Source organism: Schistocerca nitens, chromosome 3 (genome assembly GCF_023898315.1).
Source record: "Schistocerca nitens isolate TAMUIC-IGC-003100 chromosome 3, iqSchNite1.1, whole genome shotgun sequence".
Taxonomy (NCBI): Eukaryota; Metazoa; Arthropoda; class Insecta; order Orthoptera; family Acrididae; genus Schistocerca; species Schistocerca nitens.
This window is the reverse complement of record NC_064616.1, coordinates 210,559,940-210,576,208: the sequence shown is the minus strand read 5'-3', so window position 1 is coordinate 210,576,208 and position 16,269 is coordinate 210,559,940. Positions and strand designations below refer to the sequence as shown.

Sequence of the window (16,269 nt, the reverse complement as noted above, 5' to 3'; positions counted from 1 at the left end):
CATAACGAAGGTCCAAATATCTGCAGCCATCACCATCACAGAACTGATGGAACCTCTAGTTGAGCCCTTCCACTCGGCTCCATACCAAATGACCCCGACTGACTGTGTGTCATGCTGCAAATTGCAAGCTCAGCCTGCATCCTGCACATGAGGCCAGCAGTCTTCACCACTTCTGCCAGCCAACCGTAGGACCTGAGGATGGCCTCATAACCCAAGCAACAACTTGTAGACTACTGCACCCTTGATAGCTGCAGGCAGGCTCCTCTCCATTTTTCTGATGAGGCCCCCTGGCAGCACTACTGAGTGCACACTGGAATTCTTTCTGGCCCTGGGCACTACTTCCCTAAGGATTTCCGTAACGTGCCTAACACTGGAGCTCCCGATAAATAGTAAAATGAAAAGAGGTCTTCAGCAGCATAATATGAAGGTATGGAGGATGACACTGCATTCATTTATATGCTTGAGAATATTATGCCTCAGGTTTTAACATAAATCTGTGATTGACACTTCAGAAAGTTCAGTGGTATGTGCCAGCTACCGGCTAATCTTAGTTATTCCTCTAGCATCACATGCTCATTGAGCTGCCAGTTTTGTACCTACATGCAGAATGCTGTCACGCACGGTTCGCAACATGCTATCAACACATTCATTATTTTATTTGAGCTACAGTATTGTAGGTTTCATGGCCTGCTATGTAAACTGTACAATTAGGTCACGCCTGCAATGGCAAAACGACATGTCTCGAGACCATACTGAAACCAGGTCAGATTAAAGGATGACATCGAAGCAATTCAGATGTGGGCTGCTAGGTTTGTTACTAGTAGGTTCAGACAGCATGTAAGTGTCACGGAGATGCTTCGTGAACTAATATGGGATTCCCTGGATGGAAGGTGACATTCTTTTTGAGGAACACTATTGAGAAAATTTAGGGAACTGGCATTTGAAGTCGACTGCAGAACGATTCTCTTGGCTCCAACATACACTGCGTGTAACAGCCATGAAGGCACAAGAAATTAGGGCTCATATGTAGGCATATAGAAAGTCATTTTTCCCTTGTTCTATTTGCAAGTGGGACAGGAAAGGAAATGACTAGTAGTGGTATGACGTACCCTCCACCACACGCCGTAAGGTGGACTGCAGACTATCAATGCAGATATAGATGCAGAGAACTATAAGGGTTGCCATTTACTACCAAATCTTCCTCTGTCACTACTGAGGACAGCAATCCAGTAACTACTTGGAAGGTTGATTTCACATTGGTATTAAAATTGTGTATAAAATGTAGGTAGTTGTTATCCTTAAAAAAGATCAGTGTTTCACATTATGAGAGCCACTTTACAGTTTTAATTTTCTGTATTGATTTTTCCTCCACATTCACCGAGTAATCTCAGTACCAGATTGAAGGACTTTCAGAATAACTAATGCACAGGTTAAAGAGATGTTTTGTGCCCTAGAATACTTTGCAACAATTTTCACATTTTCTGACCTTTCTATGTCCACATGGAGTGATAAAAATGGCAGCATTTAAAACTCACTGAAAATCCTGGTTCTAGAGCGTGTCTTGTAAAAAGGTTATAAAGATGAACAACAAAAGTAAAACAAGGTTAATGGGATGGAGTTTAATGTAATCATGTGATGCTGAGGATATTAGAATAAGAAATAGACACTAAAAAATATTAGATGTGTTTTGCTATTTAGGGAGCAAAAAACTGACAATGCCTCACACTATGTGATCAAAAATATCCGGACACCTGTCTGAAAATTACTTGTAAGTTCGGGGCACCCTCCATCAGTAATGCTGGAATTCAATATGGTGTTGGCCCAGCCTTAGCCTTGATGATAGCTTCCACTCGCACAGGCTTATGTTCAATCAGGTGCTGGAAGGTTTCTCGGGGAATGGCAGCCCATTCTTCACGGAGTGCTGCACTCAGTAGAGGTATCAATCTTGGTCGGTGACGCCTGGCACGAAATTGGCATTCCAAAACATCCCAGAGGTGTTCTATACGATTCAGGTTAGAACTCTGTGCAGGCCAGTCCGTTACAGGGATGTTATTGTCATGTAACCTCTCCGCCACAGGTCACGCACTATACACAGCTGCTCAATCGTGTTGAAAGATGCAATCACCATCCCTGAATTGCTACTCAACAGTGGGAAGCAAGAAGGTGCTTAAAACAAATGTAGGCCTGTGCTGTGATAGTACCACACAAAACAAGGGGTGCAAGCCCCCTCCATGAAAAACACAACCACACCGTAACACCACCGCCTCCGAAAATGAAATGAAATGGCGTGGGAAGAGGGCCTCCCGTCGGGTAGACCGCTCGCCTGGCGCAAGTCTTTCGATTTGACGCCACTTCGGCGACTTGCGCGTCGATGGGGATGAAATGATGATTAGGACAACACAACACCCAGTCCTTGAGCGGAGAAAATCTCCGACTGAGCCGGGAATCGAACCCGGGCCCTTAGGATTGACAGCCTGTCACGCTGATCACTCAGCTACTGGGGGCGGACTTCCTGCCTCCGAATTTTAGTGTTGGCACTACACACGCTCACCGGCCATTCGCCATACCCACACCCTGCCATCTGATCAACACATTCTGTACCGTGATTCGTCACTCCACACAACATTTTTCCACTGCTCAATTGTCCAATGTTTACGCTCCTTACACCAAGCAAGGCGTCATTCGGCATTTACCGGTGTGATGTTTGGCTTATGAGAAGCCGCTCGACCATGAAATCCAAGTTTTCTCACCTCCCACCTAACTGTCATAGCACTTGCAGTGGATCCTTATGCAGCTTGGAATTCCTGTGTGATGGTCTGGATAGATGTCTGCTTATTACACATTACAACCCTCTTCAATTGTTGGCGGTCTCTGTCAGTCAACAGACGAGGTCAGTCTGTATGCTTTTGTGCTGTATGTGTCCCTTCATGTTTCCACTTCACTATCACATCGGAAACAGTGGCCCTAGGAATGTTTAGGAGTGTGGAAATCTCACGTACAGATGTATGACACAAGTGACACCCAATCACCTAACAGCATTCGAAGTCTGTGAGTTCCGCGGAGCGGCCCAATCTGCTCTCTCAAGATGTTTAATGACTACTGAGGTCACTGATATGGAGTACCTGGCAGTAGGTCACAGCACAATGCACCTAATACGAAAAACGTACATTTTGGGGGTGTCTGGATACTTTTGATCTCATAGTGTAAGTAGAGATGATACAAAACTCAGAATGGCAATGACAAGAAAACAGTTTTTGTAAAAATAGAAATGTCAGCATCTAATGTAACTGTGTGCTTGTAAATGGAGAACAGCCTCAGTAGGACTAAGAGTAGGAAATGTACAGCACACTTCAATCCATGTTAGGAAGCCTAGGAATATGCATAGCGTTAGGAAGAAGGAAGTGCTGTTGCTAGATAGTAGCCATGGGCGAAGTGTAGGCTCTCAGTTACAAGAAAGCTTAGGAGCAGCATACCAAGCGATCAGCATTTTAAAACCAAGTGCAGGGTCAAGTGATGTGATGGAGGACATTGCATCTTTATGTAAGGACATTCCTTAAGAGGACCATGTAGTGATAGTGCGTGCACAGAAACCGTTTGGACAGAGATGAGGCATATGACAGATGGTGGCCTGGACAAGATAGCTCCCCTGACTCATGGTACCAAAGTCAGCTGCTCCAGCATTATGATCGTCCACACCTGTGGATTAATGCTGTAAGGTGGATTAATGTGGGGTTAGAGACAGCACTGACGGCAGCCAACTTTGCATATGTTGCTATGGTGCCTGTCGGGAATATCAGTATATCAGGTTTAACTAGGCATGGTTTGCACCTAAACAGGACTGGAAAGGGAAGATCGGTACAGCTGATTCATGAAAGTACAGAAGGTGGAACTCGGGCCATGCATTGTCAAATACCTGTTATGTGCAGGAGAAGTATGTCCTTTTTAGGATAAATCCAGACAGGTTCTCCTGCCTGAAGAGAATGTCCAGCAGTTGAAAAAATTCTGAAACAATCACTCACAAGACAGATCCTAACACAACAAATGACACACATACTTTATGTCATAAAGGAAAGAAAACCATTGGAAAAACTAACATGGGACATTTCACATACTTAACAGTCCCTCACCAAAACATGCAATCAATTAAAAATAAAATACAACAATCTGAAGTTGAGCTCTAATCTTTGAATTGCACAGTAGTTTGTGTCACTGAGCAATGGTGTAGAGACACAAAGTCCAACACGTAGTGTTATCGTTGTATGAAAGAACAGACTTATTGTAGGACTACTTCAAAGGGCAGAAGATTATGGATTTACATCACAAAAAGAACACAGTTAGAGCAAGACATCACCTGAAATACACAAGACAAACTCTTTGAAATATCAGCTTTCGAATTAACAGTGCTTGAAATCAGCACGATATTAATTATTTTGTGTATGTATCACCCATTCTAGATAAAGTATGCAATACAAAAGTCAGCATAATTTTGTGTGGAGACACACGACCACAAATGAAACTACTAACACCCTCATAAATACCCTTCACAGCTTCATCATGTCACTGTTGGTCACTAGTGCAACAAGGTTTATACAATGACTGCATCAGTGATGGACCATGTGGCGATGTGTATATGGATAGGGGAAAGTGTGATGTAGCTATAAAATATCTTAGTCTATCACACTGTTTCAGCCAAACAACAACAGTAAAAATCAGGTGTTGATCTATTATCTAAACTGCACACCTACAAAAGACTTATTTAAAATCAAAGTACAAATTTTTCACAAGAAGTAGCAAACCAAAACTGGCAAGAAGTGTAGAGAGAAACCAACGTAAATTTGAAAGTGTCCAAATTCTCAACATTATTTGCATTGAGCTTTAAGAAGATGTATTTCTATAAGTACCCACATCATTATCAAAAAAAGGTCATCAGTCCCCTATAACTTAGAACTACTTAAACCTAACTAACCTAAGGACATCACACATCCATGCCCAAGGCAGGATTCGAACCTGCGACCGTAGCGGTCGCGCGGTTCCAGACTGTAGTGCTTAGAACCGCTCGGCCACCCCGGCCGACACACCATTATCAATGCTTCACAAAACAAATGGATAAAAGTAGGTAGTAAGATGTCCTCCCAAACACGAAAGATCTCAGTTTCATTAAAAAAAGACATAATGAGCCAGATTCTTAAATTTGTATCACAGGTACAGAGATTCATAGAAAGGTGCTGACTGAAGCAAAAGTCATTAAATGACACATGTAGAACTATGTGATTGTGAATTAATACTGAAAAATAGTTCCCTTTTAATTGTAACTATATATGGATCCACAGGGAAATTTTGAAGTGTTTATGAGGAATCTGGATTCCTTACTGTGCTGTCTGTCACACAACAGCAAGCAGTTAATAGCCCGTGGTAACTTCAATGTAGATTTTCTAAAGGATTCTGATAGGAAACAGGATCTGGAACCATTATTTGGATCCTACAACTTGACCTCAGCAATTAAATTTCCCACATTGGTGGATAAAGACAGTAGTACCCCAATCGATCATGTTTTCTTTGGTGAAGCTCAAAGCTAAAAAAATAACTGCTTATCCAATAACAAGTGCTCTCTCTGATTGTGATGCACAGTTTGTTAGGATAAATAACATAGTGCCTTACAGTATGGATACTACACACTGGACATCAGCTGGAATAATTAATGATTCCAGGATGAATATATTTAAGAAGTGTTTACAGATGACCTGGGACAAAATTCATAATGAACCAAATGTTAACATAAAATTTATCTACACCATGACAAATTCATATCATTATTTGAAAACAGATTTCCACATAAACTAATCAAAAAGGACACTAAACGGCCATGTAGAAAACCATAGATCGCTAGAAAATCACACCACTCCATCTTTCAACTAATTATACAGTAACTTCTTGATATGTTCAAGAAAGAATAGGTAGTCTCTGTTGCAAAATGGTTTTTCATTTATTTAATTTGTGATGTGTTTCACTCTCACAGGGGCATCATTATGACTACTGACTTATTATCAATATAACCACTGACCAGGTGAGAGCAGCATAACATGGTGAGGAATGAGTGCTAGTCAGACACATGCACAATGCATGTAGTATCAGTGAGGATGCTGTCCATGTGTAGAATGGGGAAAGCGTGTAATCTATCCGAGTTTGACTGAGGGCACATTGTGATGGCCCAGAGGCTTGGCACAAGCATTCAGAAACTGCATGATTTCCCAGGTGTGAGGAGTACTGTGGTGAGTGTCTTCAACATGTGGTGCAACCAAGGTGAAATAACATCCAGAAGTTGTGGGGATGGGCAGCTGGCCACCTTCCGCTACAGATGTCGGGACGTTGTAGGCAAGCAGACTGGTAAAACAGGTCAGGTGGCAGGCTGGTGGAACTAACAGACTATAATGCTTGGCAGAGAACAAATGTGTGTAAACTCACAATGTACCAAACACTCCAAATGATGGCAGACCTTGGCCGATGACCCATGCATGTGCCAACGTTAACACCACGACATCAGTAACTACGACTGAAATGGGCATGTGACCATCAGCACTGGACGTTAGCACAGTGGCAGAGCGTTGCATTGTCTGATGAAACTCAATACCTCCTCCATCATGACAAGGGGAGGGTGCAAATTCGTCGTTTTCCGGGGGAACAGCTCCTTGACACCTGCCCTGCAGGACGGGGACAAGCTGGCCGTGGCTCCATTATGCTTTGGGGAACATTCACATGGGCATCCATGGAGCCAGTGGAGCTCGTGCAAGGCACCATGACAGCCAAGAACTATCGTACTCTGGCTGAAGACCACATACACCCCTTCATGACAATGTTTCCCCAATGGGAGTGGCATTTTTAAATAATGCACCATGTCACAGGGCCAGGAGTGTGATGGCGTGATTAAAGGACTACAGTGATGATTTCCAATTGATATGCTGGCCCCCAAATTGCCAGATCTGCACCCAATCTAACACATCTGAGATGCGATTGAACGTGGTGTCAGAGCTTGCTTACTGCCCCCCCACCCAAGAATTTTCCAGAATTAGGTGTGGTACCAACTTCCTCCAGCAACCTACCAAGGCCACATTTCTTCCACGCCACGATGTGCCATCGCTGTTATTCATGCCAAAGGTGGACATATTGGCTTTAGGTAGATGGTCATATTGTTCTGGCTGATTAGCATATGTAATGCATCACTAACTCAATGCATTTTTCCAGAGAGACTGAAATATTCTGTTGTTACATCCCTCTTTAAAACAGGTGATATAGCTGTCAATAACTATCGACCTCTTTCACTGCAGACATTTTCCAAAATTTTCTAGAATAGTATCCCACCTTAGCAATAATAGTATCTTCAGCAAATCATGGTCTGGGTTACAGAAGGGTTGCTCTACTGAAAATGCCACTTACATCTTCACTCACCAGATTTTACAAGCATTAAACAGTAAAATAGTGCCAGTTAATATTTTCTGCAACCTATCTAAGGCCTTTGATTCTGTGAGTCACACAATTCTGATAGATAAATTGAAGTTTTATGGTCAACCAATGGATAATAGCATATCCAACCAAAATAATGCAGAAAGTTGTACTTAATAATTCAACAAATATACTCTGAGTGGGGAGGAATCACATATGGGATCCCCCAAGGCTCAGTCTTACTAGAGTACAACAAGCAGAATTAGTTCTTTCTGCAAATCTAGTATAGTATTCAATCAAAGCATACACACAGAAACAGAAGAAACAGTAAATAATGTTCTTACAAGTATTATTGGCTGGTTTTGTGAAAATGGTTTCACCTCAGTTTTAAAAAGCCACAACATATTCAGTTCTGCACACTAGGGATACTAAACCAATGATAACTAACACATGGTGTGGAAACAATAAATGGGATGGAAACTTCATAATTCTTAGATTTGCATATCAATGAGAATTTAAACTGGAAAAAATACGTTTTGGAATTTCTAAAACAACTTAGAATCATTACAAATCTTTGGGAGGGACAAATCAGTAAATCGACATATTTTTCAGATTTACATTCAATAATGTCATGTAGAGTAATGTTCTTGGGTAATTCATCTTTAAAAAAGAAAGTTTTCTAAATTATCCACTACAGTTCAAAAGGAACTATGATGTACATAATTACAATAAGACAGCAAAGAAAAATGTGAAAACTACTTTTATTCCAAAGAAGAAAAAACTATTAGTGTAACATGTAAAAGGTGGTGGGTAGGACTTAGTAACTCCCAACATCTGTATATCTTCTTGAGAATTAGAGATAGAGATAGAGAGAGACTGACTTAGAAGATATTAGTGTGTAATGATATGCACAAATTAATTTACAATCTATGATGCAAAATGATCCCTGGAACATGTAACTAACAATGCAGAGAATAAAAGCAAAGGGGGTCAGAGATGTCACAAGAAAGGAAACAGGGACAGACAGACAAACAGGCATAACATACTGATAAGGGAGGGGGGAGGATAAAGTAAAAAAAAATGGACCACATCACCTAGAAAACTGTGAATGAGCTGCCCCGTAGGCTGGAGGAAGTCTGCCCTGCTGATATCCAAGGACGGAGGAATGTGAACGTACAAAGGGAAAAGGTCAAGTGAGGAAGGAAAATGCAGACTGCAACAGCTTGAAGCCTGGTAGTCAGGGAGATGGGTTGACCATGAAAGTCATCCTGGATTAGCAGTGTGACTCCCCCATGGGATGCGATGCCCTCCTTAGAAGAAGGCCAAAATGGACACGGGAGGAATGCAAGAGCTCAAAGAGGCCATGAGGACGCAATTTTGTTTCCTGGAGGCAGAGAACAAGCAGGCACTGCCATTGTAAGCGCAGCCCCAAGTCCTCTGTTGAATCAAAGGCTGCAAACATTCCAGTGGAGGAGAGTCACAACAGTGAAAGGGGAGAAGGGAAAAAATGAAGAGGTGTCACCTCAGCAGCTGCCGAGTGCCAGCCTTCGAAGACTCACTACTACAGGGCACAGAAGCTAGAGGATTCTGTTCCATGAGATCTACAGAGGCATTGACATTCTCCTTCTGTCTGTCTATGGAGTCCAGGACAGAAAAGTGGTTGGCAGTGGGCACTGGCGACATGGGGGTGCTTGGTGAGTGTATCATGTGGTGAGACTGTCCAAGAGAATTCCAGAGTCAGTGAAGGAGAAGACCATTTGCCTTTTTTTGACTTCTTGGAGCCTTTCCGGTTGGCAGAGGAAGACTCAGATGTGTGTTTGCTGGAGGGGTGTAGGAAGTCTTCGCGGGAGTATTCCTTCTGTCCTTTCCACTCTGCCAGGTCTCTTGTCTAGCAGGTGACTTCACCCTGTGAGGCAAAAGTTTGGTGGCTTTTTGCACAGCTGGAGGAAGAGACAGGGATGCTACCCCACGACACTGGATGATTTTACAACCACAGTGCTGAATTTGAGGTTGCACATCCATGTGACCATGTCCTTCATGGAGCGAGACATAGCAAGAACAGTACAGAGAGTGCCAGATGGTACAATGCAGGGCTTGCAACTAGCCAATAATTTGGGAATGACCGGGTAAGGCACTTTTTCCTTTACCCAGATCTCCTGAACAGCCCGCTCATCAAGATACACATGGAAATCTCAAGAGAAGGCTGCACGGTCGCCATTGCAGTTGATACAGTGGGGAGGAGGCAGCGGACAATTGCCCTTGTGAGCATCCCTACCACAAGTTACACATTTGGCTGGGTGGCAACAGGACATCTGAGTGCAGTTGGAATGATGACATTGGTAACAGCACATCGGGTTTGGAATGTACAGTCAGACTGTGATAACTTCATAACCTGTTTTGATCTTTGACGGAAGCAGCACCCTTTCAAAAGTGAGAAAAAGAGTGCGTGTCTGCACTGAGAATGTATCTACCGTTTTCATCACCCAATGGACTGCAATCTACCTTTTTCATCACACTATGGACTGATCAGAGATGTGTATTTGGATTTCTTCCTTGGTCAGACCTTCCATGCCATGAGAAGAATTCAGCATTCGATGGGCCTCAACACCAACAAGATACCCATGGAGAAGTGAAGTGGCAAACAGTTTTTATGCTTGATAATCAGAAGCAGTCCCCAAAAGCAAAGTCCCATTGTGTCAACAAGTGCAGGATTTCACAGGGCCAGCAATTGCATCAACACCAGCCTGAATAAGAAATGGATTTAGCATAGCAAACAACTGCCCGCCTTCAGTACGTAAAACGACAAGGATCCAGCTTGGAGGGTCTTTGAGTCAGGAGCTTCATCTGTTTACGTTTCGTAGACATTGACTATAAAGATGATGATCAGCTCATTGCAGGAAAATCCCCACGATTGCCAGTGTCTCCGATGGTGCGCTCCTTCCAACTTCCGCCCCCCCCCCCACCCCCCCTCAGTGGGGCTGACCTGCCTTAGGTGATTGTTTACACCTCAGGTCACACCTCCCAAACACCTGATGGAGGGACCAATCGGCAATTTGGGAAGGTAGCAACTCAGGCAATCACCCCTCCCTGGTGCTGGCCTGCAATAAGGGGTACATGCGAACTCTACCTGTCAACCCTGGGCTGGGAATTATGCGATACCCAGTCACCTGTTACACGTAAGATGCGTGGGCCGGCCTTTGGAAGCACACAGGGAGGAAGAATAAAAAAGAGGAACCTCAAACACTGAAGCAGACAAAGGATAAGAGAAGGTGAACGTACAAAGAAAAAAGGGACGAAAAACAGTGGTGAGGCTGATCAGATGTCAGCTACTCAAAATGTGGAACACATTCCCAAGGACACCCCAGGAAGAGCAAGATGATAGATATGCAGCACAAAAGGGAACAGATGCTACAAAGGCTGGTGCCCCATGGTAGCAAAGCACTAACACACAAAAGACGGCGACAACCCCCCCCCCCCCCCCCCCCGTCCCCCGTCCGAGGGTTTGAAATGGTTGAAGTACAGGCTCAGTGATGGAAGAATTCACAAAATTGGTACTTAATGCTCTACACAAATATGATTGTGTCACTGGCTTATGTGTATAGATTTCTGAGCCTTCTGATACCACTGACCACAAGATTGTATTAAATAGGCTAGAAGCATTAGGAATGAGAGTGATAGCGAATTGGTTCCCATCATGTCTAGTAGATAAGGTGCAAAGATTAGAGGTATCATCTATCTGAAGTACGTCTGAACGTTTAGTAAAACACTTTTCAGAACCAAAACACACGAATATAGGAGTTCTGCATGGTAGTATATACAAACCAATACTGTTTGCAATATTCATCAATGAATTTCGCAGTAGTGTCACTCACGGGGGAAAAATTCTCTTTTTGCTGATGACAGAAATATTGTTGTCTTTGAGAAAACTAGAGAATTCCTCACAGAGAAAGAAAACGAAACACTCAAGAAAGTTTACTCCTGGTCAATAGGGAATAAAGCAACATTGAAAATAAAGAAGCTAATGCCACAAATTTCAGTTTGAAGAGGGGAAAGTAACACTTAAAATTAATGAAGATTGCAGCTTCATAGACTGTGTAACAAATGCAAAATTTGTAGGAATAAATATTGATTCTGAAGTGATGTGAATGAAATATACATCAATTTGTAAAAATGCTACATTCCTAGTCGAGCTATCCACTCAAGAGCTCATTGACTCCTCTCCAACATTTTAGGGGCGATCGGTGGCATTCCACAGGATTTTAAAATTGTTGCACTGCTGTTGTAGGCAGGAATGGTAGGCATGAATCCACATAAACCCAGGATTGGCCTTATGCCTGCATATAAAATGCAAGTAGTTAAAACATGCTGTACTGAAATTGGTATACTAAACACTTCACAAACTGCTCAATGTTCCAGTTGGAAGAGGAAACTGTCTGTCAATGGACAGTAGCCTGTTGTTACCTGTGGTTGGCATGAGGCTTAACTACTAAGTGGTGGTAGGTTACAGGAGTTATGCAGAGATGAAAAGGCTTGCACATGATCTACCTGTGTCTTAAGCTGCATAAAACCAGCCTTCAAACTGAAAACCACTCCAAAAATAGGTCTAAATATTTTGTCCAGCTAAAGAGGTTGAAGACAGAAATGGATTTTAGATTAGCATTAATATCATTTCTTGTTGAAAAGTGTTTCTACAATGTAAACGAGTATGTTAGCTTTTAATATTACTAACAAGGGAACCTCCCCATCGCACCCCCCTCAGATTTAGTTATAAGTTGGCACAGTGGATAGGCCTTGAAAAACTAAACACAGATCAATCGAGAAAACAGGAAGAAGTTGTGTGGAACTATGAAAAAATAAGCAAAATATACAAACTGAGTAGTCCATGTGCAAGATAGGCAACATCAAGGATAGTGTGAGCTCAGGAGCGCCATGGTCTTGTGGTTAACGTGAGCAGCTGCGGAACGAGAGGTCCTTGGTTCAAGTATTCCCTTGGGTGAAAAGTTTACTTTCTTTATTTTCGGAAAGTTATGATCTGTCCGTTCGTTCATTGACATCTCTGTTCACTGTAATAAGTTTAGTGTCTGTATTTTGCGACCGCACCGCAAAACCGTGCGATTAGTAGAAGAAAGGACGTGCCTCTCCAATGGGAACCAAAAACATTTGATCGCAAGGTCATAGGTCAACCGATTCCTCCACATGAAAACACGTCTGATATATTCTATACGACACTGGTGACGGCATGTGCGTCACATGACAGGAATATGTTGTCGACCCACCTAACTTGTACACTTGGTGAATGGATAAAAAGATTCTTCTATCTTGCCCGATTTAGGTATTCTTGTGGATGTGATAATCACAACCAAAAAAGTGATGAAGACATAAGCGTTTGTCACATAAACTGAAAATAAAAAGTTAAACTTTTCACCTGAGGTAAGGTTTGAACCACGTGCATGTGCATGTGCTCACCACACTGTACCAAACTAGAATAATTAACAGAACTTCGCTTGTAGTAAGCACATTTATGTAACATGTTTAGTCACTATATGTAGAATAACACTAGCATTTGTGAGCTACACATAATGTTTTCTAACATATGTTATTTTTCCTGCCCTGTATTAATTACTTTAGATGTGATTCTCATACATTAGTATGGCTGATAGACACACACACTACAGTTACCAGTATGTTATGTGAAAACAGAATTGCATGTTCACATAAGATAGCAAGTGAAAACACTGCCAATTTTGACAGGAAAACAGTGAATATTTATTGCCCAATACCCTACACATTGTAAAGGCCATATAATTAAGAACCCTGCAAGCATCCCATGCATTTTCCATGTGGTTCAGTCCTAAGTAATATTTACAGCTCTTAAATAGCAGTTTCATGATAATCCATTGCTTCAGTTACATGAATTATTCTATGGTGTTAAGAATGAAATGTTCCAGTGCAAAACAAATAAGTTAAATATGTACCTGCATTATCTGGTATAGTGACTGTTCCTTCTACAAAGATATACAGAGGTATGTGAGCTGCTAACTTATGCCGACCCACATTGCTTCAAAATGTAAAATACCTTAGGAAATATTCAGTTATGATGGCTGCACAACATAACTACATCAAAATGGTTGTAACAGACAAATATTTAATGTTGTGGATACTAACTGTGTTACTACTTGTGACTGGGGATTGAAACAGTTTTAGAATAGGCAAAAAAATCCTACATGGACTTTATTATTGACCACAGAGGGATGGTTGTGAAAGACCAGTTTGAAATAGTGAATATTTTCAGTGAATATATTTCTTCAGTGGGGGAAGCTATCTATGACAAAAATAATAACCTGCAGTATAATTTTAAAGGCAATCTATCTGAGCATAGCATTTATCTAGCCATCATGAATTGCAAAGAAATAATAATCATCATTGGCTCTTTCAAGTCTCCAATTCTGCAGGTCAGGATGGATTCAATATCAATGTATTAAAAGTGTGCAGACAAAATGTGTCCGTACCTCTGCCTGGAGCAGTAAATAATATAATAGAATCACACACCATCCCAGACAGACTAAAATAGCCCAAGTAATATCAATCTTTAAAAAAGGAGACAAAGACAAAATAGAAAACTATGGACCACTACTTCTTGTCTTTTCGGAAAGAGTTGAAAAATTTATATATATATATATATATATATATATATATATATATATATATATATATATATATATATATATATATATAATAAGTTTTCTCAACACACAAAACTTAATCTATGAAAATCAAAATAGATTCTTGAAATGTAAATCAACTAGCACATCAGATGCTCAGTTAATTGGAGAGGTAATAAGTGACAAAGAAGAAGCAACCTGTTGCACATATGTACCTTGACCTTGAGAAAGCTTTTGACTATGTACGATTGCTACAATCCTGCTAGATACATGAGTAACCAAAAACAGCTTGTACTGCTTAAAACTGAAAGTGGTGTTCACAAATCCAAAACCATTAATATAAAATATCAATTGCCTCATGGCTCAGTATTGAGTCCTCTTCTGTTTTCGATTTATGTAAATGACAAAAAATATTGCACTGCGAGTTCCAAGGTAGTTCTGTATGTGGATGATATGTCCATCACGTGTCAAAAGGAATTATTTAACAAACTATAGATCCATTGAAATAATGTGATGAATGAAACTGTCCAATACCTCAATGAAAGCCACTGATAACATGTCTCACTGAGTTCAATAACAGTGGTTTTAATGATGATATTAAACTATAAATAGGCAATGAATTAGGCTACTACATGGATCGATTTGTTTCAAAAATCTTTATTTCACATCCATATCCATTGACTTCGCCAACTCAACTAAATTATCACCTCCAAACTTAACACAGACTTCGTGCTACGCCACAGATCAAACAAGATTTCAAGGTGGGTACATTAGTACACACTCTTCTCCGTGAATTAATTCCTCTTTGCTTTCCTCTATAGCTTTCTCAATGTATAGACTGAATACAATGAACTACCTCACCTATCGGCTCCCATTTATGTACTTAGATCCATAACTGCAGCCAGATTTATGCACTATTTGTTGTTATACGCTTATTATCCTGTATTTGGATCAACTTCACAAACTACTGAGATGTCCCATTTTTTAGACTTTGACTATTTGTGCTCAAAATTTTACTCGGAACTGTTCATCACAGCATCAAAATTTAAATATAAAATCTTTTTCTGTTACGTGTGCTAGAATTTCAATTCTCTTTCCAGATGAAGAGACATGTCATGATAGTAGAACAAAGGGAATTTGTACATTCGGTTTAAGTCGTAGTTTCCTTAAGTAACCTAACTGCGTAGAACAACTCATCACAATGACCGTGGGACAATTATCACACAGTTGACATATTCTTAACATGTGAGAATAATTATAAACAATTGTTGTACGTTAGTACTTAACCTATCGGATTGAGTATCCTACAGTTATTCGAATGAGGGCTGCGGATGTATTCAGAAATTATGAAGAACTTTCTTCCTAGGATATAGGCGTTTACATAACACTTCTGTGGTTGAAATCAGTGAACACTTACTCAGTCACCTGCTTTCTTCTCTGTCTGAAACATCATAGTCAGGCAAAACGATGCGTACAACTACACTTTATTTCTGGAAGTCTGAATATTGTCACTAGACACATAATAATCTATAGTTCGGCCACCACATTACACATCACACAATCTCTCATTTATTCAACACGTAAATGACTTTCACACAACAGTAAAACTTTTGCGGCATCTTAAACTTATCGCGACATGTCCACAAAGTTTTCTGCTAGGCCAGAGATGTACAATGATAGCGTCGATAATCTCTGCAATGATAAACGCTTACTTGAGTCGACTGTATCGTAGCCACAGTCTAGTAAGTTTAACGTTAGACTGATCATAGCTTATACTACATCGAGCGGGGCATTTAATACGACAACAACGCGTAGCTATTAAATAGACAGCGGGACTCGCGGAATGGACGTCACATATCACTGTTGGTTAGTTTCATATTCCATGGATCATTCTGTACGGTAAATCGTAATGATGTGGAACGAGTAATGTTACAGTTACATAGCAAATTAATATATAAACATGGGTACATGCTGAATGTTTATAGTTTTATCCCTTGAAATAGACCGATATGAGTTAGCAGTGGCGGCCGCGGAGGGATTCCATTGGTGGTGCCAAAAAAACTACCTGAAAGGCGTGCGATAAAGATGGGGGATTTGCGATTGACAGAGGCCGCCTTAGACATAAGGTTGAACTGAAGTGCATAACAATGGATGTAGTTTGGATTCTTTT

General features: G+C 41.1%; 1 protein-coding gene across 6 annotated transcripts in view; it reads right to left on the bottom strand.

The window, feature by feature from the left end:
• The window catches only part of LOC126248162 (inositol hexakisphosphate and diphosphoinositol-pentakisphosphate kinase), a 585,218-nt gene extending 569,462 nt beyond the window's left edge, over positions 1-15,756 (bottom strand). For all 6 annotated transcript variants that reach the window (XM_049948910.1, XM_049948915.1, XM_049948911.1 and 3 more), the window contains exon 1: positions 15,517-15,756. The gene's annotated coding sequence lies outside the window, so the exon portion shown is untranslated. The remainder of the gene's footprint in view (positions 1-15,516) is intronic.
• Positions 15,757-16,269: the final 513 nt, after the last annotated feature.